This window comes from Muntiacus reevesi, chromosome 10 (assembly GCF_963930625.1).
Source record: "Muntiacus reevesi chromosome 10, mMunRee1.1, whole genome shotgun sequence".
Lineage (NCBI taxonomy): Eukaryota > Metazoa > Chordata > Mammalia > Artiodactyla > Cervidae > Muntiacus > Muntiacus reevesi.
In genome coordinates this window covers 31,413,514-31,436,392 of record NC_089258.1, presented here as the reverse complement: position 1 = coordinate 31,436,392, position 22,879 = coordinate 31,413,514, and the positions used below count along the sequence as shown (strand labels likewise).

Sequence of the window (22,879 nt, the reverse complement as noted above, 5' to 3'; positions counted from 1 at the left end):
TGTTTATCCTGACTTGCTTATTATAAAGTTAATTTTTCTTAGGACATGTGTATAGTGTGTCTCGGTTTTATATAGAAGTACAATCATTCTCTAGGATGTCATAGTGTTTATATATGTTCATTCATAACAATATCCCCCAGAGGAGGTATGTGGTGGCTGAGTATTATTCCATAATAGTTTGCCTTAGAAATACCATTGTATGGATATATCCAGATAATTATACCTGTGTTTTAAAGTATCTTATTTGGGTATAATTTACAAATAATCAGTTGCATCAACATTAAATGTTCAGTTCAATGATTTTGTTCACTTACATACACCCATGTTACCACCACCCAAAGCAAGATATAGGATAAGCAAAAACCAGAAACTCCCGTGTGTGCCTTTTCTGTCAACCCCCAGTCCCTTGCAACCATTGTTCTGTTTCAGACATCACAGATGAGTTTTACCTGTTTTGGAACTTCATAGAAATGAAATCATGTAGTATGCACTGTTATGGATCTGTCTGATTTTGTTCAGCATGTTTCTGAGATTCATCCATGTTGTTGTGTATATCAGGAGTCTGTTCCTGATTTGCTGACTAGTCTTCCATTAATGTCCATAATTATTGTTTAATCTGTGGAATTTAATCTGCCTGTTCTTCTAGAAGAGTAAATGTTGTCAGAGAAGTCAGGGGGATTGGTAGAGGCATTCAGTTAAATGTAACCAGTGCTTTGAGGTAGAGTTTGTGCAAAGAATTTGTACATTAGAGTTTGTAACATCTCTAATGTGCCCACTTCTGACAAATGCCCATTCCAGAGGGCAGGTCATCAGAAATCTCTCCTTTTCTCAGATCAAGCCACAATCTAGGCTACAGGGTATCATTGAACCCCTGAGATTATAGTCAAAATGTCTATGAATATATATGTATAATATACATATATGTATATCAGTTAAGCCAAGGTAACAGAGTTCCCAAATATAGTGGCTCAAAGAACAAAAAATTTCTTTTTCATATTAAAATCCAGAGAGATGTTCACATTGGTAGAGAGGCTTTCCTCCATGTGGACACACAAGGGTCAGGAGTTTGGCTGCCTGCCATCTTTGATTGGTGGCTTCCAAGGTTGGCGTGGGCATCACCATCCTCATCAATAGAAAGGACAGGGAACCTGAGGGAGCACACATAAGAAGAGTCTTTGGCAATCCTAGAATCGACAGAAGTCACTTAAGCTCAAGTTCTACAGGAGATAACTCAGGTATGTGGGCTTAATTAACTGCAAAAGAGGCTGGAAATCTAATCTAACTGGTATCCTAAAAGGCAAGAATGGATATTGTAGTTACCTCTGTTACAATATGTACTGTTGTTATTGTTCAGTTGCTAAGTCATGTCCATCTCTTTGTGACCCCATGGACTGCAGCATGCCAGGCTTCCCTGTCCTCTACTATCTCCTAGAATTTGCTTAAGGTCATGTCCACTGAGTTGGTGATGCCATCCACCCATCTCATCCTCTGTCACCCCCTCTCCTCATGCCTTCAATCTTTCCCAGCAACAGTCTTTTCCAGTGAGTCAGCTCTTTGCATCAAGTGACCAAAGTATTGGAGCTTCAGCTTCAGCATCAGTCCTTCCAATGATTATTCAGGGTTGATTTCCTTTAGGATTGACTGGTTTTATCTCCTTGCAGTTCAAGGGACTCTCAAGAGTCTTCTCTAGCACCACAGTTCAAAAGCATCAGTTCTTTGGTGCTCAGCCTTTTATATGATCCAAATCTCACATCCATACATGACTACTGGAAAAACCATAGCTTTGATTAGATGGACCTTTGTTGGCAAGTGATGTCTTTGCTTTTTAGTATGCTGTCTAGGTTTGTCATAGTTTTTCTTCCAAGAAGCAATCATCTTTTTAATTTCATGGCTGCTGTCACCCTCCGTGGTGATTTTTGGAGTCCAAGAAAATAAATTCTTTCACTGTTTCCATTTTTTCCCCATTTATTTACCATGAAGTGATGGCAAAAGTATAATTATAATCTTATGCATAGTCTTGCTTCTTTTCTGTCTTTCCCACTATGAGTCTACTGTGTGTGTGCTAAGTTGCATCAGTCGTGTCTGACTCTGCGGCCCTGTGGACTGTAGCCCGCCAGACTCCTCTGTCCATGGGATTCTCCAGGCAGGAATGCTGGACTTGGCATGCCAGACTTGCCATACGGTCCACCAGGGGACCTTCCTGACCCAGGGATTGAACCCATGTCTCTTACATCTCCTGCCTTGGCAGGCAGGTTCTTTACCAGTGGTGCCACCTATAAATCCACTAGTTTTATTATTGCTTTATAAAACTAACTTTTTGTTTTGTGACCCTTTGTATGATTTTTAAAAAATATTTAGGCCTGTTTTTAGCTCTAAAATTATATATAACAACTATATATTTTCTTTTTCATTCCCGAACCACAACACCATTTTAGATCAAAAGCTTTTAATTTGGGTGAAGGAGACTACAAGAAAAAGATTGATTGACCTTGATCTACTTCAGACATTACCCGGATTATTCATGCAGAAATAGGTGATAAGAAAATGGTGAGCAGAGAGTCACTCTGTTTAGGGCTCTCATTTCCTTGCAGTCTGGTCCTCATGCAGGGCTGCTGCACACACAATCCCATCTTCTATTCCCCGTTCCGAGAGTCTCCAGATGTCGCTACTACCCTGAAGAGTTTTCTTTATTGTTACTACACTGGGCTGCCTCACCTTCCTCTACCACTGGCCTTTTCAAATAGAAAGGTATCCAAAGGAGAATGATTTCTTTCTGATCAAGGGGAAAAACACCAGAGAGGCATAAATATACCATTTTAAAAAGGAAGAAACCTCTGTCTGAGAGGCACCTGAAAAACTTTCCCAAGCAGGCTGAATTCTCTCAGGGTGTTGTTTCACCAGAATATACTTTCTACATTCATAGACTGGAGGGAAAGTTTCCAACAGATCTCTTTTGCTGATAGTTTTGATTACTCTTTAATAAAAAATTTCAAAGGCTTTTTGCCAGACGGAAGAAATGTGGGGAGGCAGAGGGAACTGGCGTGATCAGTAGCCCCTTCTGAACAAATAGAGCCCAAAGTAGTGACAGCCAGTGTTTCAGTCCTAAATGCTTTTTGCAAATTATAGTCCTTGGATCACTAATAACAGCAATAACCTGACAAAGTCTACTGTTATCCTTTAAGATATTAACGTAAACTGTGCTGGAAGTATTCCCCACTCAGATTCTTTTCATTTTTCTAAAAATATTTTTTCTCATGTTTGATGGCACCACTGTCTTTGGGTCTCTCAGTCTGCTGAAGTCATTTGAAGAAACAGACCTGGAGAAGGATTGCTTGGCAGAGGATGACAGAGAAAGGTTAGGACAAAAAGCATTAAGTTGCCTATCCAAGAAAGGCAATCAGTTTGAATGGCAAGAGGGCCACAGACAGATAAAAACGTTAAAGAGAGTACATCAAGATATCCTTCTGCATCTCTGTTGAAATCACATCACCTACTTTTGTGTATGAAGTCTGTTCAAATGTATTACCTTACTTTGATAAAGGCAGCTTGGAACCCAATAGAGTAGACTGAATTAGTATTATCATCCCATTTTACAGAAGAGAAAACTGACTTGTTTGGAATGTAATACTTGTTTTGATGGATTAATCTCTGTAATGAACTGGATTCTGTATTGGATTTCATTTTCTCTCTCTGTTTACAAATGGGCATATGACCTAGAGTTGATTTTAAAGTTATTGAACGAAACCTGGGTGCAGAACAGTCTCATTCAGGCAGGTCTACACATGTCAGGGAGACAAGTCTGTCCAGGCTGACCCTGTACTTTGCTAATTCATTCTAGACCACAGTAGGACAGTAGGCCAATAAAGAGGAAATAAATTTTTTTAAAGCAAATAAATTGGAAACTCTTGTATACTTATCTTGTATGGACAGAATTCCTCATTTGATGTTAGAAAGGACCAGAGAGTAGTTTGGTCAGTTAATACGTAGTCAAAGCAGAAGCAGCCATATTCCTGAAATAAATATATTGGAGGTGAAATATATATATTGGAAAAAAATAAATATATTGGAAAACATTCAAGCTGAGGGCTCAGCAAGAAACTCATTCACACTTTACCTTTGATTTATGAGGAAGGCCTAAACATTGAAATAATTAACTTGTAAATTAATTAAATGATTATTTGATACTATTTACTGCTATACTTAAGTATTTTTAATAAAATTCAATACAATTTTAAAGTATTCTTTTTACTAGATATAGAAGTTTTAGTATTGAGAAACCCAACAGTAAATACTGAGTGTGTAGTAGAAAGACAGGAAAATTAGCTAAGTGAGTTTTCTGAGTTGGGTAGAGATATAGTTGAAAACAAAAGTCCCTTTCAAGTATATTCTTTCTTTTCTTACCAGTATATACTTTGTATTATACTTAGATTATATAGTGGATATTTTCCTATTCGTCCTGGTGTAAGATCAGCTCTCACTGTTCGTGTGATAAGAGTTTTTATATACTTTCTGCATGCTGTAAATGAATATACTAGCACCGTGCATGTATTAAAATTTCTAATTTTTCACATTATTATAAAAGAAATTATAAATTGGTAGGAAAGGGGAGAAGGCAGTCATTTAAAGCTGATTTTTTTTTTTTAAACAAAGGGGATTTGATACATTGTTTGAAAAAGGAAACAGTCTCAGATAGTAATTGCTGAGCAGTCTGGTTCTTAGCCTTGAGCATCCTGCGAAAACCAGGAGACCAACTCACCCAAAGTTCTCAGCAGTCACTTGGGGAGATGGTCATGTTCTTTTCGAAGCTATACCTTATTGGAAGCTATCCCTTCCAAGAAGTCTGCCCCTCCCCACTCGCTGCGGTTTCCAGTGATCTTTCTTTTCTGCAAAGCCCTAGGTTACCGAGTGACCGACACCAACGCAGCCCTCCGTCGCGGTTCTGCCTTTCTTTCTTACAGGTAGTTGGATCAGCCCTGCCAAGTTCCCTTCCACACCGGGAGCGGCCCCCACGTGCCCTTTCAGGCGAGTCTGCAGTGTTTACTTGTAGGCAGCCACTTCTGTTGTGCTGCGGCTTTAGCAGTGGAGCCAGAGGCAGAGGACTGCCAACACCCCTGGAAGCCAAGGGTGGTAGGTGGTAGGGGGTGGCGCGGCTGGAGAGCCCTCGCGTCCTACCCGTGGCCCCCGCCCCGAGGACTGGGTGGTGTTCAGAACCCGGCGAGTCTCTCCGGCTGCCTCTTTCCGGATAAGGATCCCCAGGCCTTAGTCCCGCACCGCTCCCGCCCACGCCTTCAGGTGTGTATTCCCCGCCCTTAATTACTCTTCTAAAATTGATAGTTTGCACTTGGCTTGGCGAAGTGCAAGTGCAAACTGGGAAAGCGGAAGAGAAATTTATAATCATGGATATGGAGAACAAGGGGAGCACAGTCACACTCGCTTTGGTCTGCAGACCCAGTCAGTCGCAAACTCAGAAATGGAAACGTGTGCACCTTCCCGGCAGCAAAATTGACTCCGCGTTCTTCTCAGCCTCGAGTTAAAAGTTGCGCTGGGAGAACTGTGCCTGCTGGAAAGTTTGGACACTGAACTACGCCAGAGGCCAGACGTTAGGGGTTCCGCGGGCCCGGCGATGTCTTCCAGAGCTTTTCAAGTGGGAAGAAAAGAGCGACAAAATGAAAATGCAACGTGTGGGGGTGGCCACCCGAGTCCCGCAAGCTGCCGGTCGCAGAGGTGAGCGCGGGAGCGGGCGGGGGGTGGGGAGCTGGAGTTGGAGGCCCCAGGGTCTCGGGCCGCGGGTGGGTCCTCTCCGGGTGGGGGGCGCTGGGAAGATAATGAATGGGAGGCTCGAGCTGCCCTCCGCCCCCGCCCTGCAGACGGGGCTGGGGGTCCAGCAGCTGAATGGGGGAGGAGGAGCGCCGAGGGTCTGGGCTCGGGGGGCGTCGCGCCAGGTGAGGGAATGAGCCAGGGGGCGGGAGTCGAGAGGTGCAGGACTTGCTGACTTGTGCTACGTGGAGCCAGCAGAAAAGGAGGCGGAGGAAGAAGGCGGCCGGCGTCGGCGCGGCTCCCGTGGCCCTCCCTCGGCGCCCCCTCCCCCGCCGCCCCTGCCAGCGCGCCAAAGCCGGAGCACTCCGGGCCGAGCGGCGGCAGACGCTCCCCGAGCCGCGACGCCCCTGTCCCCCAGCGGAGCCCGCCCGGGTCTCGGGCGGCCAGGGTCCCCGCGCTGCCGAGCCCTTCCCGGCCTCCCGGCCGCGCGCGGGACCCCGGCGGGGTGGGCGCAGGGGGCGGCCCCGCTCCGGGCGACGGCCGAGGGGCGGGCGGAGGGCCGGGCTCGGCGGGCCACGGGGCGGGGGCTGCGGGGATTGACCGCGCAGCCTGAGGCCAGCCTGGGGGCGGCGGGAGCCGGACGCGCGGCGGCGGCGGGCGCAGGTAAAGGCTGGGCGCGGCGCGGGGAGACGGTACCCTCTGAGCGCCGAGCCAGCGGCCGCCGGGTCCCTTCTGCGGCCAAAGGGCGCCCCGGGATCGCGCTGCCCGGCGGCAGGCGCGCTTTGTGGCTGTGGGTGCGTGTGTTTGTGTGTGTGTGTGTGTGTGTATACGCGCGCGCCTGTGCCGGGTGTGGGTGGGTGTCCATGCCCGCGGGCCAGCCTGAAGGAGCGAGGCGCTGCCGGCCTCCCCAACCAGTTGACCGAGCCCGGGGAGAGCAGTTGCCGCAGCCGCCCGGGGCCCCCGCCCTCCGGTCCTCAGCGCGCCTCGGGGCCCACGCTGTGCCTGCGATCGGGACCCGCCCAAGTGACACGTAGGTGGTCCCGCTTACCTGGGACTGGGTGGGGGCACAAGAAGGCAGGCGGGGGGCGCTCGACGTCCTCTCCCAGCCGCGTCCGGGTGGACCTGGGCCGCCGGGGGTCCTCGCGCCCGGCAGCGCCGGGCTCCCGCACCACTTGCTTCTCACCCCCACTCAGCCGTCTCTCCCGGCTGAGGACTTTAAGCTTAAGTTTCTGCTCACCCGCCTAACAAACACGTTTATCAAGTAACTGGGAAGTCTTAAGGCAAGGGAGGGACCTGGCTTTGAGTTGGTGGTTTTGAAATCGACGGGCTTCGTGTGTGTGTGTGTGTGTGTGTGTAGGACGAGTTTGTTGTGAATGGACTTACTATTTATTCTCTTCTTTGCTGCAATTTGGACTTCGATGTGTAAGAATGACGGTATCCAGGACTTGTTGCTGCCTTCAGTCTGGGGCCTGAGATTCCTGCTCTCTGCTGCTACTTCTCTTTCTTTTCCTTTTTGTTGAAATCTATGGAGTTTTTGTAAACGTGGGTTTCCAGTGAGCGCTGGCTTGTTAAAGTTTCACTGTGAATGTATTGTTTTCTGTTGAATAAACTCATATTTACAAACATGAATCTTGAAACAGGTAACTTCAGTTAGGAGAGCAAAATCCTCTATTCCTTCAGGCTTTAACAGTCCGAGTTTTTCACCTATTTGCTTAAGTGTCATTTGCCCAGCCTGCTATAACCGTGAAGCAGGAGGTCTGTAATTCAAGGCTTTCAATTCCGGTTAAAGGGAGACTGCACTGGAAAACTTGCAAAGTTCCTTCTCCTAAGAAACTATTCCCTTGACAGATAAGAGTAGTAAAGCCCCAAGGAAAAAGGGTGTGTACTGGAGTTATGCTTATTTGGACGGAACTAGATTGTGTTAACACACATATGTCATCCGGTTGTTTCTGCCTTTGATTCTCCAATTCAGGGAGACTGGAGCATATTTGTCCCAAATGCAAAATTGTGAATAATGATCACCATTATTAAGGCTGCGTTTTTCTTGATGCGGTTTAATTTGAGGATAAAGAAGCCAAGTAGCCAGAGGTACTGTTTGGCAGCAAGGTCAGGCTGAAGGACCAGCAGGAGGACCGGGTTATCGCAATGAACCACAGGCACACCACGCCCCCTAGCGGTGCGACCTTAGCCAGTTGGGTCAACTAGTCCTTCTGCCTGTCCCTGTCCTCATCTGGAAAATGGAAGGGTTTGATCATCTTTGCTGTTCCTTCCAGCTCCTTCCGATAACTAGAAACTGGAGTGTGGTTATCCCATGTTGGAACAGTAGGAAGTGAGTAAAGGGGAGTATAAACCGGTTAGTCTGGGAGGTATGGGGGAGGGCAAGCAGGCTGAGAAGGTGTAAGAAAACCAGCAGTGGGAGATGCCAGGAGAGGGAAAAAAACTGAGCTAGAAGTTGATTTTTCCTCTGTTTTTTGTTTTCCTCATCCACAAGGACATCAGTAATACCTGCTCCCTTCCCACTCTAGTCAGTCTTCCATTACCCACTTTATTTAAAGTGGGTGAGCCTACTTAACCATAAAATTGACCTGGAGTCCATTGTCTGACCTGACCAATTTCCCATTTGCATCATTGTCTGGAGATGAGCAGAGAAGGCAATGGCACCCCACTCCAGGACTCTTGCCTGGAAAATCCCATGGGCGGAGGAGCCTGGTAGACTGCAGTCCATGGGGTCGCTAAGAGTCGGACACGGCTGAGCGACTTCACTTTCACTTTTCTCTTTCATGCATTGGAGAAGGAAATGGCAACCCACTCCAGTGTTCTTGCCTGGAGAACCCCAGGGACGGGGGAGCCTGGTGGGCTGCCGTCTATGGGGAGCCTGGTGGCCTGCCGTCTATAGGGTCATACAGAGTCGGACACGACTGAAGCGACTTAGCAGCAGCTGGAGATGAGCGGTAGCTATGGGCTCTCTGGATCTCAGAATCGCTGTAAGTGATGGGGAAAGATATCAGACATGGGAATGTAAGTGGCCACCCTTTTAACACCTGCAGTTTAAAACATCTGTTTTTATTTGAAGCTAACCTTTTCTGAAAAGTAGTTTGATTAAGAAAAAAAGACTTTGCCATAAACTTCGCAAATTTTTACTGGACCTATTCTGTTAAGACCTGCTGAAAAATTCAAAGAAAGTAAAACTCTCACTTGGTAAGCCTTTTTGATACGTAATGGCGGTCAGTCTGAAGTTCAAGATTTTTAGGCCCAAGAATCTTATTTCAGATGCTCAGTCAGGGAAGTTGCAACCTGTGTGGAGTATATGGTTATCATTTTCACTGGGAAACTTGAAGTGTCCAGCAAATAAAGACCTGAATTTTGTTTGAGGTCACGATTTTATTATCTGTGCTTGATGTGTGGCCTGTTTTCCTTTTCTTTCTTTGTTTTTGGTGCCCATATGTATACACATTTGAGGGGCATGATATATTTTAAGTCAACTGTGATACCGTAAAACTTGGTTTAAAGTCTGAGAGCTTGCTCTGGCCTTGCTAACTCAGCATCTTGTTTGGTTTCTAATTTTTACATATCACATTACCTTCCCAATCCGTAGAGTGTTATTTAACGATGTCATGGAGAGCTATTAAGGATGCCTTGGAGGGTTGGGAGAAAAGGAGGATATTTTAATTGAATAAGTAGTTACTGAATTCCTTTGACAGTGGCAGAGACAAGGAAGAGAAAAAGGCTCTCAGAGAGCTGCAGTACCGAGGGAAAAGATACAGCCAGCTTCTAGTATATAGCAGCTGGGTTGCATAACTAGGTAGCAGCTGTAGAGTCCAAGAGCCTTGGCATGCCAGGGAAGGGAAAGCTGGATTCTGGCTCTGGGAGAGACTTCACAGAGGAGCGTGAAGATGAAAATGATGTGTCCCTAAAAGAAGAATGGTGGGACATGAACGTACTGTTGGAATCTGGGGTAATGAGGCTGGAGAGGTATAAGGTGATAATTGTGGGGGACCTTGTGCTACCTAGGGATGTGGAGGGGCATGTGTGATTTAACCCTGTGATGCAGGAAGACAGTGAGTCTCAAATCCTGGGCGTAGAGAGGGCTGAAGTGATTGAGAGGTGCCTGAGCCCTGATTCCATTTCATTCCTTTGTAAAACTCAATGGCGAGTGAGTTTTAGGGCACTGCTGCCAGCTTACGCAGATTATATAAAGGTTACAGAATAAAGGGTATGCAGTTTCTCCTCCCATATTGTCCCCAAATTGACAGTGCTCTTTCGAGAGACTTAATATAGTGAAAAGTAATGATGTTATTGTGTTACACCTGGATCTTGTGAGTCCCTCGAAGCACGTGGGTTAAAATGGCAGAGCTGACCAAGAAAGCCTTCTGTTTCATTTTGTTTTTGTCTAGGGAGGGGCCTGCTAGTTAATACTAATTTAAACATGACTAATGGCAGCTGACATTCTCAATCCTGTTTATGTTATACATAGTGTTTAACCACAGTGGTTGAATATATTTGTAGCACAGAAGAGAATTATTATTAGTATAAAAATGGTGTTGACAGCCTTGTAAAAGGTCAGGGTTGAGGGGAGAGGAGAAACACCGTTGCTGGTCCCTTCAGGATTGACACAGGCCCCACAGAGCCTTTATTAAGTTTAACCTCTAATGGAAGGAGCTTGACCAGTTCTGTGAAAGTTAAAGTCGCTCAGTTGTGTCCGACTCTTTGCGATCCCATGGACTATACAGTCCATGGATTCTCCAGGCCAGAATACTGGAGGGGGTAGCCTTTCCCTTCTCCAGGGGATCTTCCCAACCCAGGGATCAAACTCAGGTCTTCCATATTGCAGGCGGATTCTTTACCAGCTGAGCTTCAAGGGAAGCCTTGACCGGTTCTGTAGGTGAATACTTAAGAACCTTCTTTCTGGTCATCTGCTTTTTTTGCTTGTTTTTCCCACTAAATCTCTAGAGCTGCGGTGTGTAGCTCAGTATCTCTCAGACAGGAAGAATCTCTGTGGGCTGCTTTTGGGAGAGACTTCCAGCAGCTCTCGAGGTTTCCTCTCACATCCCAGTACCTCCCGTCAAAGGTGGGAGTGGGTAGCCTTTCAGCTGCATGTCCAAGGTGGAACTGACTGGAGTTATTCTTCTAATTGCCTTCGAATTTGGGGGTGCTGGGCCAATAAGGAGAAAGATGATGAAAGGTTTGGTCAGCTGCTTTATACTGTCTTCTGAATGCAGTTTGAATGAATGATCCTCCCAACAGTGTGTTTTTTCTTTCACAAGGGAACTTGGGTTTGCAAGTTTAATCAATTAAATTAATTAAGGTGCTTAGTTAAGTTGAAGGAATCCAAAGTTTCTTGTCTTTGGGGGGGAGGGAGAAGGGAAGTGCTGATGGTGGTGATTTTATTTAAATTTCTTGGCCTTTTTTCCCCCCCAGCAGGTTAGTGTGACTTCAAAGTAATGTTGTTATTGACTTGGGGGTGGGGGCCGGGGCAAAGAAAATTATCTCAGTACTTGGATGTTGGCTCCTGTCATCTAATCAGCGCTATAGAAACTTTAACTTTGAAGTCCATGTGACATTCAAATTTCTTCCAGAAATAAGAGGACTGTTTGACTACTACATGGATTTAGGTTATAATTTTATTTCTGTAGTACTATTTTTAAAAAGTGATGTAATGACAGGGCAGACTCTCAAATTTAGTCCAGTGCTAAAACAAACATGTGTAAGCCTGAATGAGGTAAATCAGCTTGTTTGCTTTATTTAAAATGGAGACAAAGGAAAATGATTTCAAAACCGCCTCTTTCTCTAAAAGAGCGAAAGTTGGACTAATAAAATCTGGTTATGGATCTCTCTGGGGTGGGATTTCCAAGGTTGAAACTGTTGTTAAGGGAACTCTTGTTCATTATGGCCGTCATGTGCCCTTTTGCTTCTTAAGGTTTAGGATTCGTTATACAGAGAAGGCTACTGTGAACCATTCCTTCTTAGCAAGCTTTCCTTTTTCCATTTTCTTAAATTTCAAACAATAGACTGGATTTGACTTCATGTAAGTCCTCGATACTTGACCATGTTTTCAGTGGTTCTTCTTGACCAATGCCCAAGCTGCCTTCATTCTGAAACTTGGCCCTAACAGATATCCTTGCCTCTTTGGAAGGAGAAATGATCTGGGGTCAGAGGAAACAAGTTCTGTTCTACTCCTAGCAGCACTGAACTATAACCCTGCTGTAACGCAAGCATTGTGCTAGGTACTAGACAGAGGTAGGGAGTGGGGATGACTAAGCAGGGTTCCTACCCTCCAGAAGAAGCTGAGCTTATAGACATAGTAACAGGATGATTGCAATTCAGGGTAACAAGTGTGATGAGGGAGATAAGCTCAGGGGGAGAAGACTCTTGAGAGTCCCTTGGACTGCAGGGAGATCCGACCAGTCCATCCTAAAGGAGATCAGTCCCGGGTGTTCATTGGAAGGACTGAAGCTGAAACTCCGTGCTTTGGCCACCTGATGTGAAGAGCTGACTCACTGGAAAAGACCCTGATGCTGGAAAAAGTTGAAGGCAGGAGGAGAAGGGGACAGCAGAGGATGAGATGTTGGATGGCATCAGTGATTCACTGGACATGGGTTTGGGTGGACTCTGGGAGTTGGTGATGGACAGGGAGTCCTGGAGTGCTGTGGTTCATGGGGTCGCAACTGAGCGACTGAACTGAACTGAACTGAACTATGGGCACACCAAGCAGGGGCCCTGGCTCCGTGGGGGTGGGGATGAGGGGAGGCTCCTAGGAGATGAGGATCTGGGAGGAACCTCAGAGATGAACCAAGAGACCCAGAAAAGAAAAAAGAGATCAACATAGAGGGACTCAAGAGGCTTTTTATTTCTAGTGTGGTTATTGCTGAATGAGTCAAAGTTGTATTCTTTTTATATCTGTAAAATAAGAATGTTGCTGTTCTTTAGCCGCTAAGTCATGTCCGAGTCTTTTGTGACTCCATGGACTGCAGCCCACCAGGCTCCTCTGTCCATGGGATTCTCTAGGCAAGAATACTGGAGTGGGTTGCCATTTCTTTTTCCAGGGGCTCTTCCAGACCCAGGGATCAAACCCACGTCTCCTTCATTGCAGGCAGATTCTTTACCACTGAGCCCCCAGGGAAGCCCCTGTAAGCTAAGAATGGGCACTGATACTATCAGGTTACTAATTCTAGATTAGTTTACTTCTTCCTTAATCCTGAATTTATTCATTTACTCCTGATGCAGTAGGTATCTATTGCACACCTACCATGTACTGGGAACCGAACGGTGGGAAACTAGACATACAAAGTCTATCATTCTATCATATTATGTTAATGGCAGAGGTTCTTCTGAAACATCTTCAGATATGGAGCTTGTTTGTTGAGTTATTTTTCAACTTCAGGAATGTTTTCTTCAAACTAGGCCCAGTGTTTTCAGATCAGTTAGCTTTTCTTGAGAAGATGAGAACAAGATGGATCCCAGTATTCTTATTTTCATTTTTTAAACTTGAACTGTTTTTACCTGGATTTACCAGTTGCTAAATCTTGAGACAGACATAACTTTGTGTCTTATCTATAGCCCTGGCTTGCTTCCTTCTCATTTTGGATAGTCTTAATATTGCCCCAGTTTGTGTTTGAGGTTCTTTACTCAGTTGATGACTTGCTTCCTAGAATAATCCATATCTAGCTTTGGTAGGAAGTCAGACCTATTTTGAATGACTCTGTGATGAGTCAGTCATCACCGTGACTCTGCTTCATAATTGCCTTTTAGTTGTCCTGTTTTAAGTCTCTCAGGGCTCTGGACACAATAGAAAGTGTTCTGGCCAGAATAAGATGCTGCGTTCATTTATAGAAAGATACGAATTTTGTAATAATTCAAAAACTATGGATGTGTCTAACGTAAATGGAGTAATATCCCTTTGCTCTTTCAAGCTTTCTCTTCTGATGTAACCAACCCCTCTGTCATCAGCTTGTTACACAGCCTTCCATACCTGTTCTTTTGCTTATACAAACCTCCAAAAATGTTTGTGTTTATTTGTTGGATTTGGCCCAAAAAGTTCATTTCAGTTTTTCATAAGAGCATACAGAAAAACCCGAATGAACTTCTGGGCCAATCCAGTATATTGATGCTTGTGAGGTGTGTGTCTGTGCTTCAGAGAGGCTGTTGGCTTCAGAGAGGCTGTGAATGAGGCTGCCATCACAGGCCAGACATTTGAGGTCCCGGGAACCTGCATGGCTCTTCCTGAATCGGAACAGTGTGCTATGACTCAATTAAGAATTCTTGTCCCCAACAGAAAACCTCAATAGACCATTTCTCCAAAGAAGACATAGAAATGGCCAACAAAGACATGAAAAGATATTGAACATCACTGATTACTGGAGAAATGCAAATCAAAACTACAATGAGGTATCATCTCACACCTGTCAGAGTGGCCATCATCAAAAAATCTACAAACAATAAATGCTGGAGAGATTGTGGAGAAAAGGGAACCCTCCCACACTGTTGGTAGGAATGTAAATCGATATAGCCACTATGGAGAATAGTATGGGGATTCCTTAAAAAACTAAAAATAGAGATATTGTATGACCAAGCAATCCCACCTCTGGGCATATACCCAGAGAAAACTGTAATTCAAAAAGATACATGCACCCCAGTGTTCATTGCCACACTATTTACAATAGCCAGGACATGGAAGCAGCGTAAATGCCTATCAACAGAGGAATGGGTGAAGAAGATGTGGTGCATCTATACAACGGGGTATTACTCAGCCATGAAAAGGGATGAAACTGTGTTATTTGCAGAGACATGGATGGACCCAGAGACTGGTCATATAGAGTGAAGTAAGTCAGAAACAGAAAAGCAAATATCATATATAATGCATATATGTGAAATCTAGAAAAATGGTATAGGTGGTCTTATTTGCAGCACAGAAATAGAGACACAGATGTAGAGAACAAACATGGATACCATGGGGGGGGGTGAATTGGGATATTGGGATGAACATATATACACTACAGATGCTATGCATAAAATACATAACTGTTTATCTGAGAATCTACTGTATAGCACAGGGAACCTGACTCAGTGCTCTGTGCTGACATAAATGGGAAGGAAATTAAAAAAGGGAATTATATGTATATGTATGTCTGACTCACTTTATGTGCTACAGACGCTGACACAGCAGGGTAAGGCAACTATACTCCAATTAAAAAAGAATAATTTTTGTCTCAGAAATAGAGAGGTTATGAGTGTAACCAACAAAATGATTTTCAGCTGCATGACAACCAGGGCAGCAAATATTTCCTGGAATGTTATTTCCACCAGGACTGTGTTTCTTCGGGCCTCAGGCAGGGGAGGAGGGGCCTTTAGGAGCACGTGTTTGGCATCCTTGAACCTTTTGTTAGGGCTTGCCCAGCTGCCATGCTTTGCGCTATCAACCGCTTCCGGAGCAGAGCAGATAGGGGGAGTTACTTATTATAGGCAGGTTTCGTTGTGCGAGCATTTAACAAGGGCCCCCTGGAAGCCGGCAATCTGCAGATGATAAGGATGAAGAGCTCCTACGGAGGGAGCAGCACAGTTGAAACAGGATTGCCTTTTGTTAAGCGACTGCTTTGCCATGTTGGACTGTGATTTGTTGGGAGAGGGATTATAGTCATGTGGAGAAAAGGAAAAATTCATTCTGTACTCAGGGTTTATTGTAATTCCACAGAGAACTGCTTGCTTTACTTTCCGAGTAGACATAGGGACCAGAAGGTTCAAAGGCTAGGACAGGACGACTTGGGTTTCCAGATTCAGTGGGATCTCTGCTCTCCTCCCTTTATTTGGGATCTTGTCAGTTCAGTTTCACGAGCTAAAAGACTTTGTGCGCTACTGAGAACAGTCGCTATGCTTGGCTGAGGACATTACGGTGTTAAAAATTGTTTTAAAGGAAAAGCAAGCACTCAGAAAGTGTGGTTCCCTGCTCTCAAGTAGCACCTCAACATGGAGAGCCGTGGATGAAGATGCCTGAGATCAGGCGTACAGTGATAAGTATTGTAAACCGAGGTTTAAACGAAATGCCATCTGAATATTTGAGGACAAAGAGAGTAACTGCCTTGGAGGAGAGGAAGGATTTGCAGCAGTATTCTGGCCTCAGTGGCAAGTGGGTTGAGAATGCCATTCTACACGGAAGCGTCATAAGGAAGGCCTGGGAGCTGCATGTGAGTGACAGGTTGCAATTTGTGGTCCAGCGGTGGTCTGCTTTGGGTCCATGTTGAAGGACTAACAGAAGGGTTCAGGGAGCTGTTGGGGATCAAAAAAAGGCACATCAAAGCCTTTAGCAGCGAGTAGGGACATGAGAATGTGAGGATTGTTCCAGTGAGGCAGTGAGATTTTCAGCTGGAAATTTGAGTTTCAAGTTTAGTGGAAGAGCCAAAGCGTGGCAGTATTCAGGAGTAATTGTTATATGTCAGAGTAACTACCAGTGAAATTTGTGTGGTAAGCTGGAGAGAAGTTTTGGAGCGAGAAGAGTGATAGATACTCTGTCTTTAAAAGGTGAGGATAAAAGAGGAGGGAGACATTGATTAAAGAAAATGATGGACTGGTTTGAGGGGGTAAAAATCAAGAAAATAGGTGGAACTCTGGTTCTCACTTTTTTTTTAATTTTTAAAAACAAAAATTAAAATTATTAATTTTTTTCTCCTAGCCTTTTTGAGTTGTAGTTGATAAAACTAATACATTTAAAGTGTACAGTGAGATAATTTGACACATGTATACATTGTGAAAGGATTCTCCCCCTTTGATACACCTACTAGGTGTCTTAACAAGGGCAATAAGGCACATTTTGATTCTTCAGGTAGTTCTTTCCGGAAGGTGCTTAAGATAGCTTTGTCAGTTGTCAGACATTTACTAAACATCCACTAGAGCTTCTCTTGAGGTGGTTCTGGGATGATACAAAGGAGATAGAGTTTCAGTTTGATGTTCCTTTGAGAGAAATAAAAGCCTCTGAAACAATTCATTCCGGCAAGGGAAAATAAATCCTGAAAAGAATCAGAAGGTAGGTGGTGATTTGGGGCCTGAGAGGAGCTGCAAATATAGTTGTAGTTTCTTGCTGAAATAACAAAAGTGTTGTGCATATTACTGTCATCACTGTAATAAAAGACAAGCCAAAAACCTCTCAGCCTAAAGACCAGACTTTGAGAAACACCAACAGGTTTGTCATGGCGATTTATAAACTTTGTTCAAGTAAATTTAAACTTTAATTGCTTGATGAAGGTTAAAAATAGGGTATAGTACAACTTCGCTTTTTACTTGGTTAAAAAAAAAAGCCCATTTTAAATTAAGAATTTGCTGAATATTTCCACTTCAAGAAATTATATTGGCTTGCCTTCTCTGGTGGCTCAGTGGTAAAGAATCAGCCTGCCAATGCAGGAGACGTGGGTTCAACCCCCTGGGTCAGGAAAATGACCTGGAGAAGGAAATGGCAATCCACTCGTTTTCTTGCCTGGAAAATCACCTGGAGAAAGAAATGGCAATCCACTCCAGTTTTCTTGCCTGGAAAATCCCATAGAGAGAGGAGCCTGGCGGGCTGCAGTCCATGGGGTCGCAAAAAGTCAGACTCGACTTAAGACTGAACAACAACAAAATGTCAGGGAATTATATTGGCCTGCCTTTTTGTAGTAAGATAGAGCAAGGGGAATCTGTTATCAGCCTTTTGCTCTCTAGGCCATTATGATTCTTTAAAATTATACTCATTTCCGTTTGAAAGTTGTAAAAGCGGTACATGCTTATTTTGGTATTTGAAAAGTCCAGGAGACTCATCATGGTTTCACTGCTTAGTGATAACTCCCTTATTCCATTTCAGGATAACTCTTGCAGTTGTTAAAATATTTGATCATGCTGAATATTAAGTACACACACTATTGAAAACTTTCATTTTAAATTTCCATCGACCACATGATAGTCACAATATTGACTGTGTATCATATTTAATTATTTCCTGTCTCTATTGGCTTCTTTACTTGTTTAAGGCCTTGTGGTGGTATTCCCAGAGTTCTGTCCTTACTTTAAGTAGGCTCCAAGTATGAACTTACCAATAGAGCAGACTGTTTTCTAGCCCTTTGCCACCGACTGTCCCCTCTTCTTGGTATCCTCTGTCTCCAGGTATGCGTATGGTTGCTTTATCATCATTTTCGTGTCTTAATTCACGTCACCTTCTTAATGCAGCCTTTTCTAATTATCACTACATTTAAAATTCCCATTTTACAGCTTTTCATTTATACAGCTTGCCTGATACTTTCTTCTCCATTGCATTCATTTTCTTTTCACTTCTTAGATAAGGGAAAGGATTAACTGAAAAAAAAAATCCTGTTTTATTTACTGCTGTCGTCCCAGTGCTTAGTATAATACCTTGCGTGTAGAGCTCAAGTTTTTTGAATTAAAATTTTGTTTGAACTGAAAGTTTTTGAATACAAAAATCAGTGTGTTTGCCACCTCCTGAGTATTACAGTAAATAAGACACGGGTCTTGACTGCATGAGATTTACAGTCTAGTGAGAACAACTAACACCAACTGTGACTGGAATTAAGGAGAAAAGCAGGGTGTCCTGGAAGACTCTAACATGGAGATTGACCTTGCCTGCAAAGGTAAGGAAGACTTCTCTGAGAAACTGGCATTTATATGGAGGCTTGAAAGATGAGTTAGGTTAGTGAAACTGGGAGGTGAGGATAAAAGAGGAGGGAGACATTGATTAAACAAAATGATGGACTGATCTGACGGGGTGGGGGAGGGGGGAAAGTCAAGACAATAGACAGAACTCTGGTTCTCACTTTTTTTTTTTTTCATTTTTAAAAAACAATTAAATTTTTTTTTTTTTTTTTTTTGACTGTGCTGCGTGGTTTACTGAATCTTAGTTCCCCCACCAAGGATGGAACCTGAGCCCCCTGCATTGGAGTTGTGGAGTTTTAACCACTGGGCCACCAGGAAAGTCCCTCTTTCTCACTTCTTGAGTTGAAATTAAGTCATTTGTTTTAAACGAAAAGTTCGACATTGATCAAATTTGTTGTCATTTTTTTTTTCTTTTTTTTTTTTTGTTGTCATTTTTGATGTATACAACTTTATTTTCAATGATTTTGAAATAATCAGTATTTAAAAATTTTGAATCTGTAGTTACTGGGGGAGGAGGAATAGAAATGTTCATATAAAAATCTGAAAGTGGAGATTAAAATAATAAAACTAGCTTTATTTCTATGTTTTATGCTGATGTCCTCACTAAAAACTTATAACAGTGTAGGGAAAGTAAGCATTCTCACTCTATTGAGAATGCTACTAGTGGCTCATTCAGCCAAGTCAAACTTGGCTGAATATTGCTTTATTGTTTTGTTTACAAGTAAACTTTTGCATCAACTATTGGTTTTATTTTTCATGGTGATTAAGGTCTGTACAGTTTTTACTTATTGTCTTTTAAGGGTTTCTTTGTTCTCAGGATGGAAAACAGCATGGTTTCTATAGGTGACAAGTGCAGATGCATTTATTTAATTCAGTAATATCATTCACATCTTCTATGTCCTGATTTGATACTTGAGCTGTCATAGACTAATAATTGTTCTTTAGTTTCTCTCTATGAATGGGCTTTTGTCAGTTTCTTTATAGGAATGTCTGTGTGTTAACATGGTATTAAATACATAAAGATTACTATTAGGCCTTTATTATGTTTATCAATATAAAATAACCCTCTGTGCATTTGGAACTACATTCTACTATTTTCCTGATATTAATATTGCCAGTGTTTTCTTTTTTTCTTTGTCTAAAATGACTTCACTAATCCTGATTTTAAACTTTTGGTATCTGTTGTTTTTCTTTTTTCTTTTTTATGTTGTTGTTTTTTTTCATATAATTTTGCTTGTAAGCATCGTTTAATTGAATTTTAGCATACCTCTTAAAGGGAAACTTACTTTTTTAATATTTATTGTTAAGACCAAAAAGTTTGATCTTAATTCTTTAAGTTTTTTGTTTTGAGAGGTACTTTAAAATGCACTGGTTTGCTTTTTCCCACCAGTATTTAGCTGCATTGTCTCAGATAAATTACATAATATCCCTAGGACTGCAGTTTTTATTTGTAAAGAAGCAGCATGCACACACACATCTTCAGTTAACGCTTTAGAAGGCCTTGCACACTGAGCAGATTAGCTGACGTTATCACTGTTGATGTATTGAGCCGTATGAAATCATTTTACTGCTTTGACCTGTAAAAATGGCAGCTTCCTATGGTTCAATCTAACATGCTTTCTGGATTTATTTTCTGTCTTTTTCTATGTATCATTTGTTTCATTTATCCGGAGTATTTTTAAATGGCCAAATCTGGTTTTTAGCTTACTAGTGATTATCTTTGTTTTTCAAATACATTCATAAAATCTGTGTTTCTCTGATTCCTGGAGAACTAAACTCTGTACAATTTACTGTGCCTTTATATCTCTTGCCTTCTTGCCACGTCTCAATTTCCATTTTATATATATATATATATGTGTATACACATATATATACACACACATATATATACAGTATACATATTTCAGTGTATAACTTAAATTTCAAGTATAGACTTTAGATTTTTGTATTCTATTTTGTAATAAAGTCTACAGCAATATTTTGTGTGTGTCTCTAGTTAGTTTTGACCCTCATATGCACTTGGGGTCCCCTTACTTATGCTAGCTTGAAAGGTGCCTCCCATGTAGTTGAGATAATGTCCTCATCTTTATCTGGCCAGTTGTATCTTCTGCATTCCTGAGTTATATTCAGGAATTTTCTGCATTCATCAGAGTGTCTGACTTGTTGAATTTCCAAAGGTGCCATGTGAGTCTTTCAGATTCACGTTCTTTTTACCCATCCTTCAGAGTGTAGTTAGTGGAAATAATGCCTTGATTTTGGCTTTTCCTTACCTCTTTCTAATACTGTTGCCAATTTTGCCATTTTGTGCACCTTGGCATTTTGGTGGGAAGTTGGGAGGAGTCATGTTGGGACATCCAGTTCAATGACTTTCAAACTTTTTGGACCATGCCCCCATAGTTAGAAAGGTCATATGTATATGAAGAAAATGATGGTTTCATGCAGATTACTACTTATGCTACTGATTTTTCCCTCTATTTGTATTGTAGTCTCTTCATTTTCATTTAAAAGAAGTGTTGGTCATAACTAAGGTTTGAACACACTAATCTGTTTGTGAACAGTCGTTTGAAAAACACTGAGTTTGTTGCTAGTCTGTGTAATTAGGGTTATTCATTATTCTATAAGTCTTTATTATATACATGGTACCAATCCTTATGCTAGTAGTTGGACTAGAGTGGGCAATAAAGTGCCTTTTATCACAGAAGACATGAAACAGTCCAGTGGGAAGGAAGATATTGACCAAATGAGTACCCATCATGGACAAAATGCAGTGAATGTTACAAGGGAAAAGGCACAGGGAGTTTCAAAAGAAATTATTAAATGGGGAACCTCATCTGATGTTAGGGTGATTCAGAATTTCCCTAAGAAAGTGACATTTGATTAAATCTGCAGAATAAGAAGGGATTAACTCAGTAAAAGGTCGAAGTGGGGTGTGCGCAGGATCATAGAGTCATGGAAGAATTGAGTAATGTAAGCAAAATAGAGTACTGGAAGTGAATGACAGACAGATGAAAGGCAGACCTTGTAGGTTGATGAGTTGGCATTTTTGTGATACTTAGTGGGCCTTCCTGTTTATGGCTTCCCCCGCAACAAAAGTCAAAGAAGAATAGAAAGGATATTTGGGGGGAGGTGGGTGCAAGTGTGTTGAAGCAGTTTGTGTTACAGCTATTTTGTGTATTGCTAAACAGTTATAGCATTTGTTGAAGCTATGCTCTGCACTAGAAACTGTACAAAGCTCTGTGTTGCTATGGAGAAGTAGTTTTGGTTGGATTAAAAAAAAAATTCCTATATAGTGTAGTTACCAATCTAGTAACTATGCATGATTTGTAGGAAAGTAGACTGCTAGTTAAGTTTCAGTAAGTGTCAATCTGATGATTGAATGAGCATTTCATAGCTTGGTGAGTTTTAAGTAATGGTTTGAAATTATTGTTGCATTAGGATTTTTATTTTTTATTACTTTGCCATGATGGGGTTTTAGGGTTCTTTCCCCTGCCCCCTCCTTTTAAAGCTGGGTGATGAGTTTTAAAATATTTTAAATTGCACGCACGTGTACTCAGTCATTCAGTGGCGTCCAGCTCTTTGTGACCCCATAGACTGTAGCCCACCAGGCTCCTCTGTCCATGGGCTTCTCCAGGCAAGGATACTGGAGTGGGTTGCCATTTCCTTCTCCAGGGGGATCGTCCCAGCCCAGGGATTGAACCTGTGTCTTTTGCATCTCTTGCATTGGCAGGCAGATTCTTTACCACTACACCATCTGGGAAGCTATTTTAAACTGTAAATCCATAAATTAAGCGGACTGGTTGAGAACTGAGTATGGCAGGTGACCATGATTCAGCATCAGTTTTCCCACCGCTCTCCCTGGGGCTTTTGACTGGACACACCCTTTCCAGGTCTCCCGGTCCTTATCTTGAAATAAGGATGCTCAGTCTTGTCCGACTCATGCTGGGTTGTGTCCGACTCCTTGTGACCCCATGGACTATACAGTTCTTGGAATTCTCCAGGCTAGAATACTGGAGTGGGTAGCCTTTCCCTTCTCCAGGGATCTTCGCAACTCAGGGATCAAACCCACGTCTCCTGCATTGCAGGTGGATTCTTTACCAACTGAGCTGTCAGGGAAGCCCTATCTTAAAGTAGAAGACTTGAAATCAGTCCACACAAATCTTTCTCCTTATCATATTATGCAGTGACTTCATGCTTTTTATTTTCAACTTTGCTCTGTTTCATCTTCAGAGAATTGATGTTTTTGTGCCGTTGAGCTAATATAGTCTGACAAGCTCAAGCTAAACATGGGAGAACTCCAGGTATTTGCATCTTTATGGGTATTGTAAAGGGAGAGGTGATACACTTTGACATTGGCCACCAGCACTGATACTTCTGGAAACATGGAAGGCAAAGAAGAGGACTTTCCTGAACAAAGTCTTCAGACTTTAACATCATAGTTAAATTAGTTGAAATTACATTGCTTATTAACCTTTCAGATTCAGTGAAGGTGAAAAAAAAT

The 22,879-nt window shown here is 42.8% G+C and overlaps 1 protein-coding gene across 4 annotated transcripts in view; it reads left to right on the top strand.

Annotated features, from left to right (window-relative positions):
- Nucleotides 1–5,586: 5,586 nt before the first annotated feature.
- Nucleotides 5,587–22,879, top strand: part of LPAR1 (lysophosphatidic acid receptor 1) — a 166,424-nt gene continuing 149,131 nt past the window's right edge. Inside the window, exon 1 of one of the 4 annotated variants that reach the window (XM_065946352.1) lies at nt 5,587–5,724. The gene's annotated coding sequence lies outside the window, so the exon portion shown is untranslated. The other 3 variants (XM_065946349.1, XM_065946351.1, XM_065946353.1) reach the window with 3 other exon arrangements.